The sequence below is a fragment of the Bos grunniens genome, chromosome 15 (assembly GCF_055505025.1).
Source record: "Bos grunniens cultivar Pamir isolate PY7600 chromosome 15, Bosgru_T2T1.0, whole genome shotgun sequence".
Classification (NCBI taxonomy): Eukaryota; Metazoa; Chordata; class Mammalia; order Artiodactyla; family Bovidae; genus Bos; species Bos grunniens.
Genome location: NC_141179.1, coordinates 35,693,392 through 35,711,013, shown reverse-complemented (window position 1 = coordinate 35,711,013; position 17,622 = coordinate 35,693,392).

Genomic DNA, 17,622 nt, shown 5'->3' with positions numbered 1-17,622 from the left:
CCACTAGCACCACCTGGGAAACCTAGCAGTCGTATTCAGTTCAGTTCAGTTCAGTTCAGTCGCTCAGTCGTGTCCGACTCTTTGCGACCCCATGAATTGCAGCACACCAGGCCTCCCTGTCCATCACCAACTCCTGGAGTTCACTCAAACTCATGTCTATCGAGTCAGTGATGCCATCCCCAGCCATCTCATCCTCTGTCATCCCCTTCTCCTCCTACCCCCAATCCCTCCCAGCATCAGAGTCTTTTCCAATGAATCAACTCTTCGCATGAGGTGGCCAAAGTACTGGAGTTTCAGCTTTAGCATCACTCCTTCCAAAGAACACCCAGGACTGATCTTTGGAATGGATTGGTTGGATCTCCTTGCAGTCCAAGGGACTCTCAAGAGTCTTCTCCAACACCACAGTTCAAAAGCATCAATTCTTCAGCACTCAGCTTTCTTCACAGTCCAACTCTCACATCCATACATGACCACTGGAAAAACCATAGCCTTGACTAGATGGACCTTTGTTGGCAAAGTAATGTCTCTGCTTTTCAATATGCTATCTAGGTTGGTCATAACTTTCCTTCCAAGGAGTAAGTATCTTTTAATTTCATGGCTGCAATCACCATCTGCAGTGATTTTGGAACCCAGAAAAATAAAGTCTGATACTGTTTCCACTGTTGCCCCATCTATTTCCCATGAAGTGATGGGACCGGATGCCATGATCTTAGTTTTCTGAATGTTGAGCTTTAAGCCAACTTTTTCACTATCCTCTTTCACTTTCATCAAGAGGCTTTTGAGTTCCTCTTCACTTTCTGCCATAAGGGTGGTGTCATCTGCATATCTGAGGTTATTGATATTTCTCCCGGCAATCCTGGTTCCAGCTTGTGCTTCTTCCAGCCCAGCATTTCTCATGATGTACTCTGCATATAAGTTCAATAATCAGGGTGACAATATACAGCCTTGACGTACTCCTTTTCCTATTTGGAACCAGTTTGTTGTTTCATGTCCAGTTCTAACTGTTACTTCCTGACCTGCATATAGGTTTCTCAAGAGGCCAGTCAGGTGGTCTGGTATTCCCATTTCTTTCAGAATTTTCCACAGTTTATTGTGATCCACGCAGTTGTATTACAATACATTAAATATATCAAAGTAACACGTTTTACTGAAGAAGAAAAATGGCAACCCACTTTGGTGGAATCCCATGGACAGAGGAGTCTGATGGGCTACAGTCCATGAGGTTGCAAAGAATTAGACATGACTTAGCAACTAAACAATAACATGTTCTACATCTTAAATTTACACAGTATCATATATCAAATATATTTAAGTAAAAAAATTAATTGGAGGAGAGCATAGAGAAATTTTTAAAAATGCTTTTTTGGCATGAGTAGATAAGGGACCAGAGAAGGCAGTGGCACCCCACTCCAGTACTCTTGCCTGGAAAGTCCCATGGATGGAGGAGCCTGGTAGGCTGCAGTTCATGAGGTCGCTAGGAGTCAGACACGACTGAGCAACTTCACTTTCACTTTTCACTTTCATGCCTTGGAGAAGGAAATGGCAACCCACTCCAGTATTCTTGCCTGGAGAATCCCAGGGACAAAGGAGCCTAGTGGGCTGCCGTCCATGGGGTTGCACAGAGTCAGACATGACTGAAGCGACTTAGCAGCAGCAGCAGATAAGGGACAGATGTTAATGTAGACATACCTCAGTCTCCAACAAATTATAATTTATTAAAAATAGAATTGTTAGCCTAAGATTATTTATGGACATAAGGAATTCCAGTTGATATGAGTGTTGGGCATTTATTACTGAGGGTTGTTTCTTAAAGAGTTGCTAATCGTATTCTTTCCAGCTCTCTTACAAAGTATTGATCCTCTGTTTGATTTACCCCATTCATTTTTATATTCTTTAGATATTAAAAAGTCTTTGGCTTAGTTGACTTAGTAGTATGTATAAGTAATTTGAAATTTTGTTTCACATATGAATTTCCATGAAGCATTTTATAGTATACTTGCTTTTATTTGTTAAGTCATGTCCAACTCTTTTGCGATCCCATGGAATGTAACTTACTATGCTCCTCTGTCTATGGAATTTCCCAGGCAAGAATACTGGAGTGGGTTGCCATTTCCTCCTCTAGGAGAATCTTTCTGATCCAGAGATCAAACCTGTGCCTCCTGCACTGGCAGATGGATTCTGTACCACTGAGCCACTGGGAAGCCCTATAGCATACTTAGTTATATATAATTAAAACTATATTTTCAAAGACAATAGTCCTCTATAATATTTGACTGTCACTGAAGGAAACTGAAATTTAGAAGTTTAAAAGTAGTGGTAAAAGATCCTTTTGAGAGATGGCTCTTTTTGTTTGTTTAACCAAGATTTGTTTACAACAGCATTTTTTCATGCTAATTGAACATATTTGTATTACCATAAATCTAAGAGCAGGTCTGTTTTTCATATGAGGAAAAATAAAAAGAAAAAATTTGTGCTAATGTGACTTTTTTTTAAGATAGTCAAGCTAATAAGAGAGGTGATGAGAAATGTGTGTGTGTTTAAATATTTATTTATTCTTTGGCCAGTTTGGGTCCTCATTGCTGTGCGTGGGTTTTCTCTAGTTGTTGCAAAGGAGGCTACTCTCTAGTTGCTGCACGTGGGCTTCTCACTGTGGTGGCTTCTCTTGTTGCTGAGCACTGGGCTCCAGGGTGCGCGGGCTTCACTGGTTGCAGCACATGGGCTCAGTGGTTGTGGTTTCTGGGCCCTGGAGCACAGGCGCAATAGTTGTGCTTGTGGGCTCAGTTGCTCCACAGCATGGGGGATCTTCCTGGGCAGGGTTAGAATCCATGTCTCCTGCATTGGCAGATGAATTCTTTACCACTGAGCCACCAGGGACAGCCAAAATGTTTTTTTTAGGGAGAAATATTGACAAGTCTGAGCTTTCCTGGTGGCTCAATGGTAAAGAAACTGCCTGCAACGCAGGACACCTGGGTTCAGTCTCTGGGTCGGGAAGATCCCCTGGAGAAGGCCATGGCCACCCACTCCTATATTCTTGCCTGGAGAATTCCATGAACAGAGGAGCCTGGTGGGCTATAGTCCATGGGGTTGTAAAGAGTCGGACACAACCGAGCGACTAAGCACATTGACAAGTCTAGTTCTGGTTAGTGCCTAAAGTTTAATTTCTCTTTTATAGCTGTAAAGTAAATAAAGAAGAAATTGAAAAAGAGGCAGTTAGATGATGACTTTTATAATTTTCATGCAAGATTTGTGTCTCCTGAAAAAGCTGCTAGAGAAGATCATCTTTACCCTTAACCAAGTACGTCAACTTGATACTTTAATGCATTTGTTTTGTTGGAATTGAGAGACTAAGGTGTATTCAGTAAAATGCAGAGTTCCTGTGGATGATAAAATGGAAGACTGTAATGACAGCTTGTTTTCAAGGTATGAGATTTGAAGGAAATCAGATCTTTTCTTTGCTTTTTTTTTTCTTTAACACAATGTCATTAGCAGGACTTCAGTCTTTCCATACTGTTTTAATTAATCAATTAGTTAATGAAAATGCAACAACTTAGATCTAATAAATGGCAATTTTTTCCAGCTTTTAGTTTTTAAAATTTTATGTTGAACTATAGTTGATTTATAGTATTGTGTTAGTTTCAAGTATATAGCAAACTGATTTTTATATATATATACACATATGCTTTTTCCGATTCTTTTTCATTATAGGTTTTCACAAGATATTGAATGTAATTCCCTGTGGTATACAGTAAATCCTTGTTGTTTATCTGTTTTATATATAGTGTTATGTATCTGTTAATCCCATATTCCTGATTTATCCCTCCATTCCTCTATTCCCCTTTGATAACCATGTTTGTTTTCTATGTCTGTGAGTCTGTTTCTGTTTTGTGAATAAGTTTATTTGTATTCTTTTTTAGATTCCACGTATGAGTTATATATTTATCTTTCTCTGATTTATTTCACTTAGTATGATAACCTCTTGGTTCATCCATGTTGCTGCCAATGGCAATATTTCATTCTTTTTTATGACTGAGTAATATTCCATTCCATTCCATATGCCACATCTTCGTTATCCATTCATTTGTTAATGGACACTTAGATTGCTTGGCCATTATAAATAGTGCTGCTATAATTTATTTGTTGTTTTCCATTAAAATTTTTTTATTGGAGTATAATTAATTTACAATATTGTGTTAATTTCAGGTGTACAGCAAAGTGACTCAGTTATACTTATATATATAGCCACTCTATTTTAGATTCTTTTCCCATATAGGCCATAACAGAGTGTTGAGTAGAGTTCCCTGCACGGTACAGTAAGTCCTTATTAGTTATCTATTTTATGTATAGCAGTGGGTATATGTCAATCTCAACCTCCCAACCTCTATGCACTCACCCCCTGGTAACCATAAGTTTGTTTTCTATGTCTGTTAGTCTGTTTCTGTTTTATAAATAAGTTTATTTGTATCATTTTTTTAGATTCCACATATAAGTGACATCATTTGTCTTTATCTGACTAACTTCACTCAGTATGACAATCTTCAGGTCCTTCCATGTTGCTACAAATGGCATTATTTCATTCTTTTTTATGATTGTATAGTTGTTATAAATTAGTAACCATGCTTAAAGAATTCAAGAATTGAGCCAGAACAAGCAGCAGCAGCAAGTGGTGAAGACATCAAATTGAAAAATTTGGACTTATGGTTACCAGCACTACCAACCTGTTTATTGAGACAAAAACAAAGCAAAACCAATAAAACCTTTTATTACATTTTAGAAATTTAGGATTTCCCTCCAAATAGTTCCTATTAGAATTATGTAGAAAAAACTTACATTTCATGTTTCAGTTCAGTTCAGTTCCGTTGCTCAGTCGTGTCTGACTCTTTGCAACTCCATGGACTGCAGCATGCCAGGCTTTCCTGTTCATCACCAGCTCCCAGAGCTTGCTCAAACTCATGTCCATTGAGTCAGTGATACCATCCAACCATCTCATCCTCTGTCATTCCCTTCTCCTCCTGCCTTCAGTCTTTCCCAGCATCAGGGTCTTTTCCAATGAGTCAGTTCTTCACATCAGTTGGCCAAAGTATTGGTGCTTCAGCTTTAGCATCAGTCCTTCCAGTGAATATTCAGGACTGATTTCCTTTAGGATTGACTGGCTTGATGTCCTTGCAGTCCAAGGGACTCTCAAGAGTCTTCTCCAACACCACAGTTCAAAAGCATCAATTCTTCAGCGCTCAGCTTTCTTTATAGTCCAGCTCTCACATCCATACTTGACTACTGGAAAAACCATAGCTTTGACTAGATAGACCTTTGTTGTCAAAGTAAAAAGCAGAGGCCTTTTAATATGCTGTCTAGGTTGGTCATAACTTTTCTTCCAAGGAGCAAGTGTCTTTTAATTTCATGGCTTCAGTCACCATCTGCAGTGATTTTGGAGCCCCCCCCCCCCCCGCCACAAATAAAACATTTCATGCTTACAGATGTCTGTAATTTTCACAAATTTGTTTAGTCATAGTCTGGATGATGAATGCCATGTACCAGGTTGGTCAGCCAGCCCTCGACTGTGTATTTTTCTTACAGGCTCACTGTTCCAGTTGCCTTCCAAGCTCTGCCTGCCTTTAAACAAGGTTTTTTTAAAAATTAATTTTAAAAATAAGTTTTGTTTTGTTTATAATTTGTTTACAATCTACTATAAGCAATAGATACGACTTTAGCTGTGCAAATTTTCTTCCTTCCTGTTTTTTTTTTTTTGGCCATGTCACACAATTTGTGGCATATTAGTTCCCCAACCAGGATGAAACCCAAGTCTCAGCATGAAAGTGTCGAGTCCTAACCACTGGACCATCAGGGAATTCTTCCTCCTTTTGTTTTATCCTTAGTGATGAGTATGTTTCCTAAGACTGTCCAGGATTATGAAAATATATCTTGCAATTAAATTGTTAAAATATTTCATTTTAAGGGACTGTTTACCCCCCCTCAGTGTCTATGTTGAGAGCTTTGTACTTTCCTTCTTAATAAATCCTATTTGCTTGCAAAAAAAAAAATTTCATTTTACAATTCTTAAAATTTTGCTACTCTGAAATTTTTAAATGAATATTTTCCATGTGATTTTAAAGTTCTAATTTTAAAGTTTCCTTGTCTGTTTTAAAAAATAAGGGAGAAAAAAATAAAATTCCATCTATTAGTATTCTTTGCCACCTCCCGTGAATCATTGTATTAAAACGTTACTTTTAAATTGTAGTCCATTTAAAATGCTCTTTTTTAGTGGTGTGAGAACATGTGCGCTTTAATTGAATCCTTATCCTCACGTTAGATTCCCTGTGTATGGAGTAAGAAACATGTGTTCAGCCTATGCCATTCTGTATTTGTTTTGTTCCATATGACTTAACCATTGTGCTGTCCACTGTTATACTACATTTGTTACAGTGATTTAAGTTTGCTTTACTTTTGAACTTTATCCTTTCTTTTCTTGGTGTTGTTGCTTCATAAATATTTCCTTATTCGAATAGTGATCTTTTACAGATTATATCCTTTTTGAGACATATTTGCCGTGTCCCTTGATGTTTTAAACATTTTTAATGGTAGTATTGAAGCATTTTTTTCCTTCTTGTTCTCGAGCATTGAGTAAGGTTATCTTAGAATTTGTATTTTTAACTTTTTCCCTGACTAACACTCAGTCCTAATCCTGCATTTATTTCTTGCTTCCTTTGATGTGTTTCATTCTCTGAAAACACATACACATCTCTGTTTCATTCAGAGTCAAGAATTGATCTTGGGGAAAAGAAAACCATGTTTGCATAAAAGTCAGGTTTTCTAGGGCTCGTTAGGCAACAAGGCAATCTTCCTAGAGTGGTTTCTGAGCACTGCAGAGAGTGCTTCTAACCCTGAAGAAAGTTTCTGACTCATGAGTAGAGATGTCCTGACTCCCTCCCTTTAACAGAGTGAAACAGGTTATGGAGCAAAAGCATCTGTTCAGACTACTATAAATGTCCCTTGTCCAATTCTTTAGCTTTTTGATACCCTCCTTAAATAATAGTAGTGTTTTTGAAAATACTTTGTGCATCCCAACAGACATTTTCCATCTTACATTTGTTAGTAAAGGAAAATAAGTATTTTGGGGAACAGGAAGACCAGGACATACATTTGACAATCTCTGATATGAAGAGAGCGGCTTCCCAGGTGGCGCTAGTGGTAAAGAGCCCATCTGCCTGTGCAGGAGACTTAAGAGATGTGGGTTTGATCCCTGGGTCAGGAAGATGCCCTAGAGGAGGGCACGGCAACCAGTATTCATGTCTGGAGAATCCCATGGACAGAGGAGTCTGGTGGGCTACAGTCCATAGGGTCACAAAGAGTTGGACACAATTGAAGTGATTTAGCACATGCACTCACTGATTAGATGAGAAGTAGCATAGTGTATTGTTTCATTATTACTTTTGCCTGGATGATCTGAGTTTTAATTAAGTTCTTTCCTCTCTAAGTACTCTACCATTTTTCTACTGTTGTATTGACTTTTCCAGGCTTCCCTTGTAGCTCAGTTGGTAAAGAATCTCCCTGCAGTGCAGGAGACCCGGGTTCAATCCCTGGGTTGGGAAGATCCCCTGGAGAAGGAAATGGCAAACCGGCTCCAGTATTCTTGCCTGGAAAATCTCATGGACAGAGGAGCCTGGTGGGCTGTAGTCCATGGGGTCGCAAAGAGTCAGGCACTACTGAGCGACTAACGCTAACGCTTATTGACTTTTCCACTACTGTATTTCCAATGCACCTCCTTAATCATTAGAGAAAGCTTAGAGGGATACAGACAGTTGTAGTACCATTGTTAGCCATCTTAAGGTTTCATGGCCACCATCTTCATGGCACTTACTATCCAATATTTCAAATAAATTCTCCTCTTCCCTCATAATTCCAAACTATTAATCTTTTCTCTAAGGGAGTCTGTTGTATTACTAATTAAAATTTGGAGGTGATTTTATTAAAACAGGATTAATTTTCAAAAAAATTATATTAAAGATAAAATAGAGGCTAAATCTTTTAAGGACAACAATTTGAAGGCAGTTAATGACCAGAGTGACCTTCATTCATTTGCGATGGCTTTGGTGACTTTGGCTTTGGTAGTTCAGTTTTCCCCTGTCAATCCAGTGTAAGGGCCTAAGAATGGATGGGCCCTGGAGGCTGAAGGAGCCAAGGGGGAGGAAGGAGCCCCCTTTCCACTGAAGGTATTTCTTTCTCTGAGGTGGTTAATCCAGGATCTATTAGCACATGAAAGTTCCAAGCCCTTGCAATTTTCAAAGTATCTGTATGTGTACTCATTTATATAGCCTCTAGCCGAAAGTTCATAGTTTTGGAAGGAATATGTGTTTATGTGTAAGCTTGTGCCTAAAACAGGTCTGGAGGGAAGGCCATTAGTTATCTTGTGTCTTTTGAAAAAAATTGTCTTCTGGAATTAAAACATAAAAAAACATTTTTTTCATTGTTGCCTTTTCTTCTCATGAAGGAGACCAATATTGCATAACCCATATTTTATCAATATTTATTATATTCTAAAAACCATTTAATAATGATGGTTTATATATCCTATTTAAGGTCAAGATTATAAAGACCTTTTATTTGTTACAATTAATTTGGGGGTATTTTGAAGTTTTCAAAAATTAAATGTTAAAAAATAACCTTTTATAAGCATGTGGCCAAAAATGTTCTATTGATCTTAAACTTTGGGAAGAAATTTTATTAGTTTGAAGTGTCTTCAGATGTAATTCTTCTTGGCTTACTTAGATATTTTGGGCTATTTTTAAGACTACAAATAAATACTTGGATTTTAATTTGATAATTAGGAAGACACAGAGACTTTATAAAACTTTGCTATATTTGAACTTGTTTTTTGGCTATATGTTGTAAGAATTCTTCCAGAGAAATATTTGTTGGAAAATATTATTCTGGTCATCATTTGTATAGGTTTATATTTAATTATATTAAATGTAAAGTCAGAAAATATGTAGTATTTGTTGTAATTTTCTGGGGAAAAAGAAATTTGACAACATTGAAAAAATGAATTATTTGCAAAACATTAAAGTTGCAGAGTCATGGAACCTCAGGGTCTTAGAAATTGTTTCCCTGGAAGGGACCTCTTCTCCTATATTTCTTAGTATACTTTTATCCAGTGACAGGATTGAAGTGGACATCATCTGGGCACTAGTGGTAAAGAACCTGCATGCCAATGCAGGGGACATAAGAGATGTGGGTTTGATTCATGGGTCAGGAAGATTCCCCTGGAGGAAGGCATGGTAATCCACTCCAGTATCTTGTCTGGAGCATCCCATGGACAGAGGAGCCTGGCAGGCTATAGTCCACAGGATTGCAAAGAGTCAAACACAACTGAAATGACTTACCACTCACATATATGCTTCCAGGGACAGGACTGAAGTGAAATACACAGTAGTTTCTAGGCTCTTGTCTTCAATATTGAAATCACCTAAGAGCTTCAGAAAAGACTGATTCCTGGGTCTCATCTCCAGAGATTGTGATTTCATTCTTCTGGAGTGTGATCTGGGCTTTGAAATTTTTGAAAGATCTTCAAGTGATTCTAATGTGCAGACCAGTTTGGGAACTCCTGGTAAATTATGTGGAAATTAACCAACGTTAGAGAATATACACTGGGGAGGAAAGCTGACTGATGTTATGAAGGTTCTATAAGCATTTAAATGTCACTTCAGTCACCTGCTTCCCTGGTGGTTCAGCTGGTAAAGAATCTGCCTGCAATGTGGGAGATCTGGATTTGATCCCTGGGTTGGAAGATCCCCTGGAGAAGGGAACAGCTACCCACTCCAGTATTCTGGCCTGGAGAATTCCATGGACTGTATAGTCCATGGGTCTCAAAGAGTTGGACTTGACAGAGCAACTTTCACTTTCAGCTACCTGCATGCACATACCAGTGTTTGTAACATGCAGGAAACATTTCCACCTAAATTCAAGAACAGTGACAAAGAATCTCTGATTATGGGGTAGTGGAAAGTTCTGGGGTCTGGGTGTTAGGACTTTGGCTCTGTCATTCTCCAACTGTATGTTTTTTTCCCCCCTCCTAGAGTCTTGAGAAAAAACTCTAAAGTTTAGATTGTGAGATTTTATTAATTTTACTAAAATTTCCCAACTTTTCCACTTGAAATCATTTCAGCTTTGCAAAAAACTTGCAAAAATAGTATATGCCCTTCACCTAGCTTCCTCAAATGTTAACACCTTAAACAGAGTTAGTAAAATCAGGAAGTCAACATTAATATAATTTTATTAACTAATCTTTAAATTTTGCCAATTATCCCACTAATACACTTTTGCTAGGCTAAAGAGCCAATTCAGGATCACACACTGCAGTTAGTTGTATATATGGGTGTGTTTGTTAACTTTGAAAAAAAAAAAAGCCTATCCAAAAAAGTTGCAACAATAGGTCAGCTAATTCTAGAATGCCTTTCCCCTAGATATATCAGTTGTTAGCAGCATGCCACATTTGCCATCAAGCTCTCTCTTTCTCTACAATTCTGATTTTTTACTGAAGCATTTCAGAAGTTTCCGACACTATGATCCTTTACCCTAAATCTGTAAATTAGCATCTCCTAAGAACAAGGACATTCTTTTATAATAACCATCTTTCCAGTTCAGTTAAGTCGCTCAGGCATGTCGGACTCTTTGTGACCCCATGAATCGCAGCATGCCAGGCCTCCCTGTCCATCACCAACTCCTGGAGTTCACTCAAATTCACGTCCATCAAGTCGGTGATGCCATCCAGCCATCTCATCCTCTGTCATCCCCTTTTCCTCCTGCCCCCAATCACTCCCAGCATCAGAGTCTTTTCCAATGAGTCAGCTCTTCACATGAGGTGGCCAAAGTACTGGAGTTTCAGCTTTAGCATCATTCCTTCCAAAGAACATCCAGGACTGATCTTCTTGCACTCCAAGGGACTCTCAAGAATCTTCTCCAACACCACAGTTCAAAAGCATCAATTCTTCGGCACTCAGCTTTCTTCACAGTCCAACTCTCACATCCATACATGACTACTGGAAAAACCATAGCCTTGACTAGACGGACCTTTGTTGGTAAAGTAATGTCTCTGCTTTTGAATATGCTATCTAGGTTGGTCATAACTTTGCTTCCAAGGTGTAAGCGTCTTTTAATTTCACGGCTGCAATCACCATCTGCAGTGATTTTGGAGCCCAGAAAAATAAAGTCTGACACTGTTTCCACTGTTTCCCCATCTATTTCCCATGAAGTGATGGGACCGGATGCCATGATCTTCGTTTTCTGAATGTTGAGCTTTAAGCCAACTTTTTCACTGTCCTCTTTCACTTTCATCAAGAGGCTTTTGAGTTCCTCTTCACTTTCTGCCATAAGGGTGGTGTCATCTGTATATCTGAGGTTATTGATATTTCTCCCAGCAATCTTGATTCCAGCTTGTGCTTCTTCCAGCATAGTGTTTCTCATGATGTATTCTGCATATAAGTTAAATAAGCAGGGTGACAATATACAGCCTTGACGTAGTCCTTTTCCTATTTGGAACCAGTCTGTTGTTCCATGTCCAGTTCTAACTGTTACTTCCTGACCTGCATATAGGTTTCTCAAGAGGCAGGTTCAGGTGGTCTGGTATTCCCATCTCTTTCAGAATTTCACCATCTTTTAGAAGTGGTCAAATTATCATCTTATTCAAATTCAGGAAATTTCCTGTGGACAAAGAATGTGGTCTGCCACTTCTGTAAATAAAGAATGTTGCATCACCACCATCATCAGCCTTCATGGCTGCCCTCTGTGCAGGTGTGCAGCCCGAGGGGAACTCAGGAAGGAGATAAACAGGAAACCAGCCTTAGCGAGTTGAGGTGCTTATCAAAGGCTTGATTTCAATGAGCCCAGACTCTTGAATCTTTCCATACATAGAAAAGCACTAAATTCATTACTTGAGATATATGGTTTTCTTTAGTTAATGGGAATCTTTTGCTATTCCAAGAGGCTCTTTCCTGGGCTTTAGTCCTCAGTAAGACCACTGAATAAAACACAATTCTCAATTTTTTGATTATGTATTTTTTTTCAGTTGACATTACAAAGTATTGCTCTAATATCTGGTCCATACTCAGATTTCACCAACTGTTTCAATACTGTCCTTCATGGTCAATTTTTTTTTTTTTTTTTTGGTAATCTAGGATTTAATCCAGAATCAAGCTTTGCATTTACTTCTCACATCTCTTTCATTTCCCTTAATCTAAAATAGCTCTTCAACCTTTCTTTGTCTTTCATGATGTTGACACTTTTGAAAAGTACAGGCCAGTTATTTTATAGAATGGCCCTCAGCTTGCATTTGTCTAGACCATTATTTCTCAAAGTATGTTCTGTGACTGATGCTGTCTATACACCAGTGTCACCCAACAATGATGGGTAAACATAGAAACTGAAATTTGTTGTGCCTTTGAAAATAATTTTACATTTGTTTTATAGTAAAAATTGGAGGCTTAATTTTTATGTCTTTTGATTTCATTTTTCTCAGAATTCCTTTTTATTGTATTTTACAAAATATCAGTCCTCAATAGGTTGGATATTCTATCTTGTTTTTTTAAACTTTTTCTTTTATGTTGGAGTATAGCCAATTAACAATGTTGTGATAGTTTCATGTGTCATCAAAGTGACTCAGTTATATATATATATATATATATATACATGTATCTTTCTCCCACATACTCCTTCCCATTCAGCCTATCACATAACACTGAGCAGAGTTCCCTGTGCTATACTGTAGGTCCTTGTTGGTTATCCATTTTAAATATAGCAGTGTGTACTTCTTGATCCCAAATTCCCTAACCATCCCTTCTTCCCCCCATCCTTCACCCCTGCAACCATTAAGTTCATTTTCTAAGTCTATGAGTCTGTTTCTGTTTTGTAAATAAGTTCATTTGTATCATTTTTTTTTTAAGATTCTGCATATAAGGGATGTTATACAATATTTTAGATTGAATTTTTTTTTTTTTTACAAAGGTCCTTTGTCTCAGTTATTTTGACAAGCAGTGTCTGGAATAGCCTTTTGAGGCTAAGGACTATGTTTTAGTCACCTGAATCCATTACATTCAGACCATACCTGTCAGAGTTCAGTGAATGGTTGCCTGTGGGGTGACTTAAAATGACCATTCCTTTATTGCAGAAGTTTTTCTTATGCTGAGTTCAAATCTGTCTCTCCATAAATTCTACATAGGGACTTTACTTCTGCCTGCAAAAACATCATATAACATGTCTATGCATATCCTTAGATGTCAGCTTTTCTAAGACTTAAAAAACTGAGACACATCGTAAAGCCTCAGTCTACTTCAAGCAAAAGTAACTCCATTTCTTTTACCATTTGTAGTGATTAGGATTAAATTCTGCTGAAAATAAGAACACCTCAAATAAGAATGACTTACTGACTTTGTTTCTTATGTTCTGCAAGTTCCGGGGTGTCATCCTAGGTCTGGTAGGGCAGTTTCACAAATTATGAGGGACCCAGCAGCCCTCTATTTTGCTATCACATTGTCCCCAGTGCGTGACTTCTATGCTGTGGTCTAAGATGTCTGCTTGTGCTCTAGCTATTACATCTCTATTCCTTCCAGCAGACAGATGAAAGGGTAAAGAGCATATCCCTCCCTTTAAGGACATTTCCCCAAAATAACACAAAACACTTCAATTTATTGCACTCCTCTCACACGCTAGTAAAATAATGCTCAAAATTCTCCAAGCCAGGCTTCAGCAATATGTGAACCGTGAACGTCCAGATGTTCAAGCTGGTTTTAGAAAAGGCAGAGGAACCAGAGACCAAATTGCCAACATCCACTAGATCATGGAAAAAGCAAGAGAGTTCCAGAAAAACATCTATTTCTGCTTTATTGACTGTGCCAGAGCCTTTGGCTGTGTGGATCACAATAAACTGTGGAAAATTCTGAAAGAGATGGGAATACCAGACCACCTGACCTGCCTCTTGAGAAACCTGTATGCAGGTCAGGAAGCAATAGTTAGAACTGGACATGGAACAACAGACTGGTTCCAAATAGGAAAAGGAGTACATCAAGGCTGTATATTGTCACCCTGCTTATTTAACTTCTATGCAGAGTACATCATGAGAAATGCTGGGCTGGATGAAGCACAAGCTGGAATCAAGATTGCTGGGAGAAATATCAATAACCTCAGATATGCAGATGACACCACCCTTATGGCAGAAAGTAAAGAAGAACTAAAGAGTCTCTTGATGAAAGAGGAGAGTGAAAAAGTTGGCTTAAAACTCAACATTCAGAAAACTAACATCATGGCATCTGGTCCCATCACTTCATGGCAAATAGATGGGGCAAACAATGGAAACAGTGAGAGACTTTATATTTTGGGGCTCCAAAATCACTGCAGATGGTGACTGCAGCCATGAAATTAAAAGACGATTGCTCCTTGGAAGAAAAGCTATGACCACCTAGACAGCATATTGAAAAGCAGAGACATTACTTTGCCAACAAAGGTCCATCTAGTCAAAGCTATGGTTTTTCCAGTAGTCACTATGGATATGAGAGTTGGACTATAAAGAAAGTTGAGCGCCGAAGAATTGATGCTTTTGAACTGTGGTGTTGGAGAAGACTCTTGAGAGTCCCTTGGACTGCAACGAGACCAAACCAGTCAATCCTAAAGGAAATCAGTCCTGAATATTCATTGGAAGGACTGATGCTGAAGCTGAAACTGCAATACTTTGGCCACTTGATGTGAAGAACTGACTCATTGGAAAAGACCCTGATACTGGAAAAGACTGAAGGCAGAAGGAGAAGGAGATGACAGAGGATTAGATAGTTGGATGGCATCACCGACTCAATGGGCATGACTTTGAGCAAGCTCCGGGAGTTAGTGATGGACAGGGAAGCCTGGCAAGATGTAGTCAATGGGGTCGCAACGAGTCGGACATGACTGAGCAACCGAACTGAACTGAACTGAACTTCCACTTATATTACTTGGGTCAGAACTTTGTCATATGGCCACACTGTGCTCCAAGAGAAGCTTGGAAACACAGTCTTTTATTTTGGTGATCCCAGTACTCAGGAGAAAAAATTGGTGACTTTTTTAATGAAGAAGGAGAAAATAGTTGACTGACAAATAGCAGTCTCTGCCATTTTGTCCTCATATGCATGTCTCTTCTTCAGTGTTTTTATTTCTCGTTGGATGTTTTCATGAATTTAAATATGATTCCAAGTTGTATGTGACTTCCAAAAACACATTGGACAGGATTTGTCTTATATAAATGGCCTCAATATTAACCAGCATTTGAGGACCATGTCTCAACATGAGATGTCTAAGAATGTAAGCTCATTTCTTTTATTTATTCATGGTAGAACTAATTTATTTATTTATGATAAAACAATAACTTTATTACTAGTAAAGGCTAGATTTATGAGAAACTGAGATTTATTACAATAAACTCCAGAATTATATACAGCCTTATACATCCCATTCCTGGAGAAGGAAATGGCAACCCACTCCAGTATTCTTGCCTGGAGAATCTCATGGACGGAGGAGCCTGGTGGGCTATAGTCCACGGGGTCGCAAAGAGTCGGACACAACTGAGTGAGTGACTTGACTTTATACATCCCATTACAAGCTGTGCTGGACTACCACATAAGAGACAAATCTTTGCGAAAATGGTCCTGCTTGGAGCAGCAGAGAGAACAAGTTCTCCTAGTGGGAACCTGGTTTCAGAGAGAGAAAGTGGAAGAAAAAGAGGCCAGGCTATGTGAGTCAGTCATCAGAAAACCCTTCAGGAATGCTGAGTGAGGCAAATCTTAGCTGTCAAGAGGAGTTGGGGATGGGCAGTCTCTGTTTTGTCAAAGGGCTCTGAACAAAGTCATTCTCCCTTTTCTTTTCATAATCAATGGATCCTTGCATAGTATAATATGCCTTATTCTTTTATTTTTATTGGAATATATGTTTTTACCATGTTAAACTCATTTGTTTCAGAAACATTTGTGAAGCGTCTGCTGTGTGCTTTGGGGTTGAATGAAAGACTAGCAAACATATTACAAGATATGTTTTCTTGTGTGTTTGCAGGAATTCAAAATATGTGAAATTGGAAAAGATGATAACATAAGTAGACTTATTTAATGTAAATTTGATTAATCTTTAAATGTTAATAAAAATGGTGAAAGCTGCCAATTTTACTCTGCTTACTTTTTCAGGCAATTTCTCAAATTTTCTACAGGATGATATGTATATGTCACAACTGTGTGCATTCTTTTGGGCAGGTATAGGGATTTATCATACATTTCCACAGAGGATGTTATTTAATCATGTCAGTAATACCAGAATCAAGATTGTTGGGAGGAATAGCAACCTCAGATATGCAGATATGCCACTCTAATGGCAAGAAGTAAAGAGGAACTTAAGAGCCTCTTGATGAGGGTGAAAGAGGAGAGTGAAAAAGCTGACTTAAAACTCAACATTGCAGGCGGTGGTCCTAAGATGGTGGAGGAATAGGAAGGGGAGACCACTTTCTCCCCCACAAATTCATTGAAAGTTCATTTGAACGCTGACCAAATACCACAAAACAAGTTCTGGACGCTGGCGGAGGACACCAGGCACCCAGAAAGGGAGCCCATTGTCTTCGAAAGGAGGTAGGACAAAATATAAAAGATAAAAACAGAGACAAAAGAGTTAGGGATGGAGCCCTATCCCGGGGAGGGAGTTGTAAAAGAGGAGAAGTTTCCAAACACCAGGACACCCTCTCACAGGCGGGTCTGCGGGGAGTTTTGGAAGCTCAGAGGGCATCAGAACCAGGAGGAAAAAATAAATAAATAAAACCCACAGATTACATGCTTAACTGCAACTCCCAGCGGAGAAGTAGCACAGACGCGCTCGTGTCCGCCACCAGCTAGCAGGGGCTGAACAGGGAGGTTCAGGCTGCGTTGCTTAGAGTAAGGAGCAGGCCTGAATGCGAGGGCAATCTGAGGGAGCTAACATGAGATAGCAACCCAAACCATGGGATAGCCAGAGAGGAAAAAAAAAAAGAGGAAAGAGAGAGAGAGAGAGAACTTTCCCGTGTAAAGCTCTAACATAAGGTACTGCCAGGCCAGCTCACAGAACAAAGGACTGAGCAAATACCAGAGGAGAGTTAGCCGGCTGCGGACAGGCCCATCCCCCACCAGAGGCAGAGAGGCAGGTGGGCAATAGCCAGAGCCGGAAGGCAAGGGGTAAACTCAGCCCCAGAGATGGCATCCCCTGCCAAACTGTGAGCAGGCTCCCAGTTGCTAACCAAGTCTTCCTGTTGACATTGGCCAGGAGGGTCGCAGCCAGAGATCTGCTCCCCAGAGGAGACACACCTGAGACAGCGTTACCGCTGCGCACCCAGGAAACCCGTGGCTGGGACCGGGGAGGTGATAAGATGCACTGCACCTGGGGAGAGCGCACTCGCCGAGCACCTGGTCGCCTGAGCTGCTTGTATCTGAGAAGGGCACAAAACGCAGGCCCAACTGAGTCTGTGCCTTGGTGGAGCACCTGAGAACCTGAACCGGAGCGGCGTAGACCTGGGAAGTGCATGCAGCCCAGGGCCCACCTCAGACAGTTCCCTGGCAGAGCAACCTGGAGCCTGAGCAGTGTAGACCAGGAAAGCACACATGC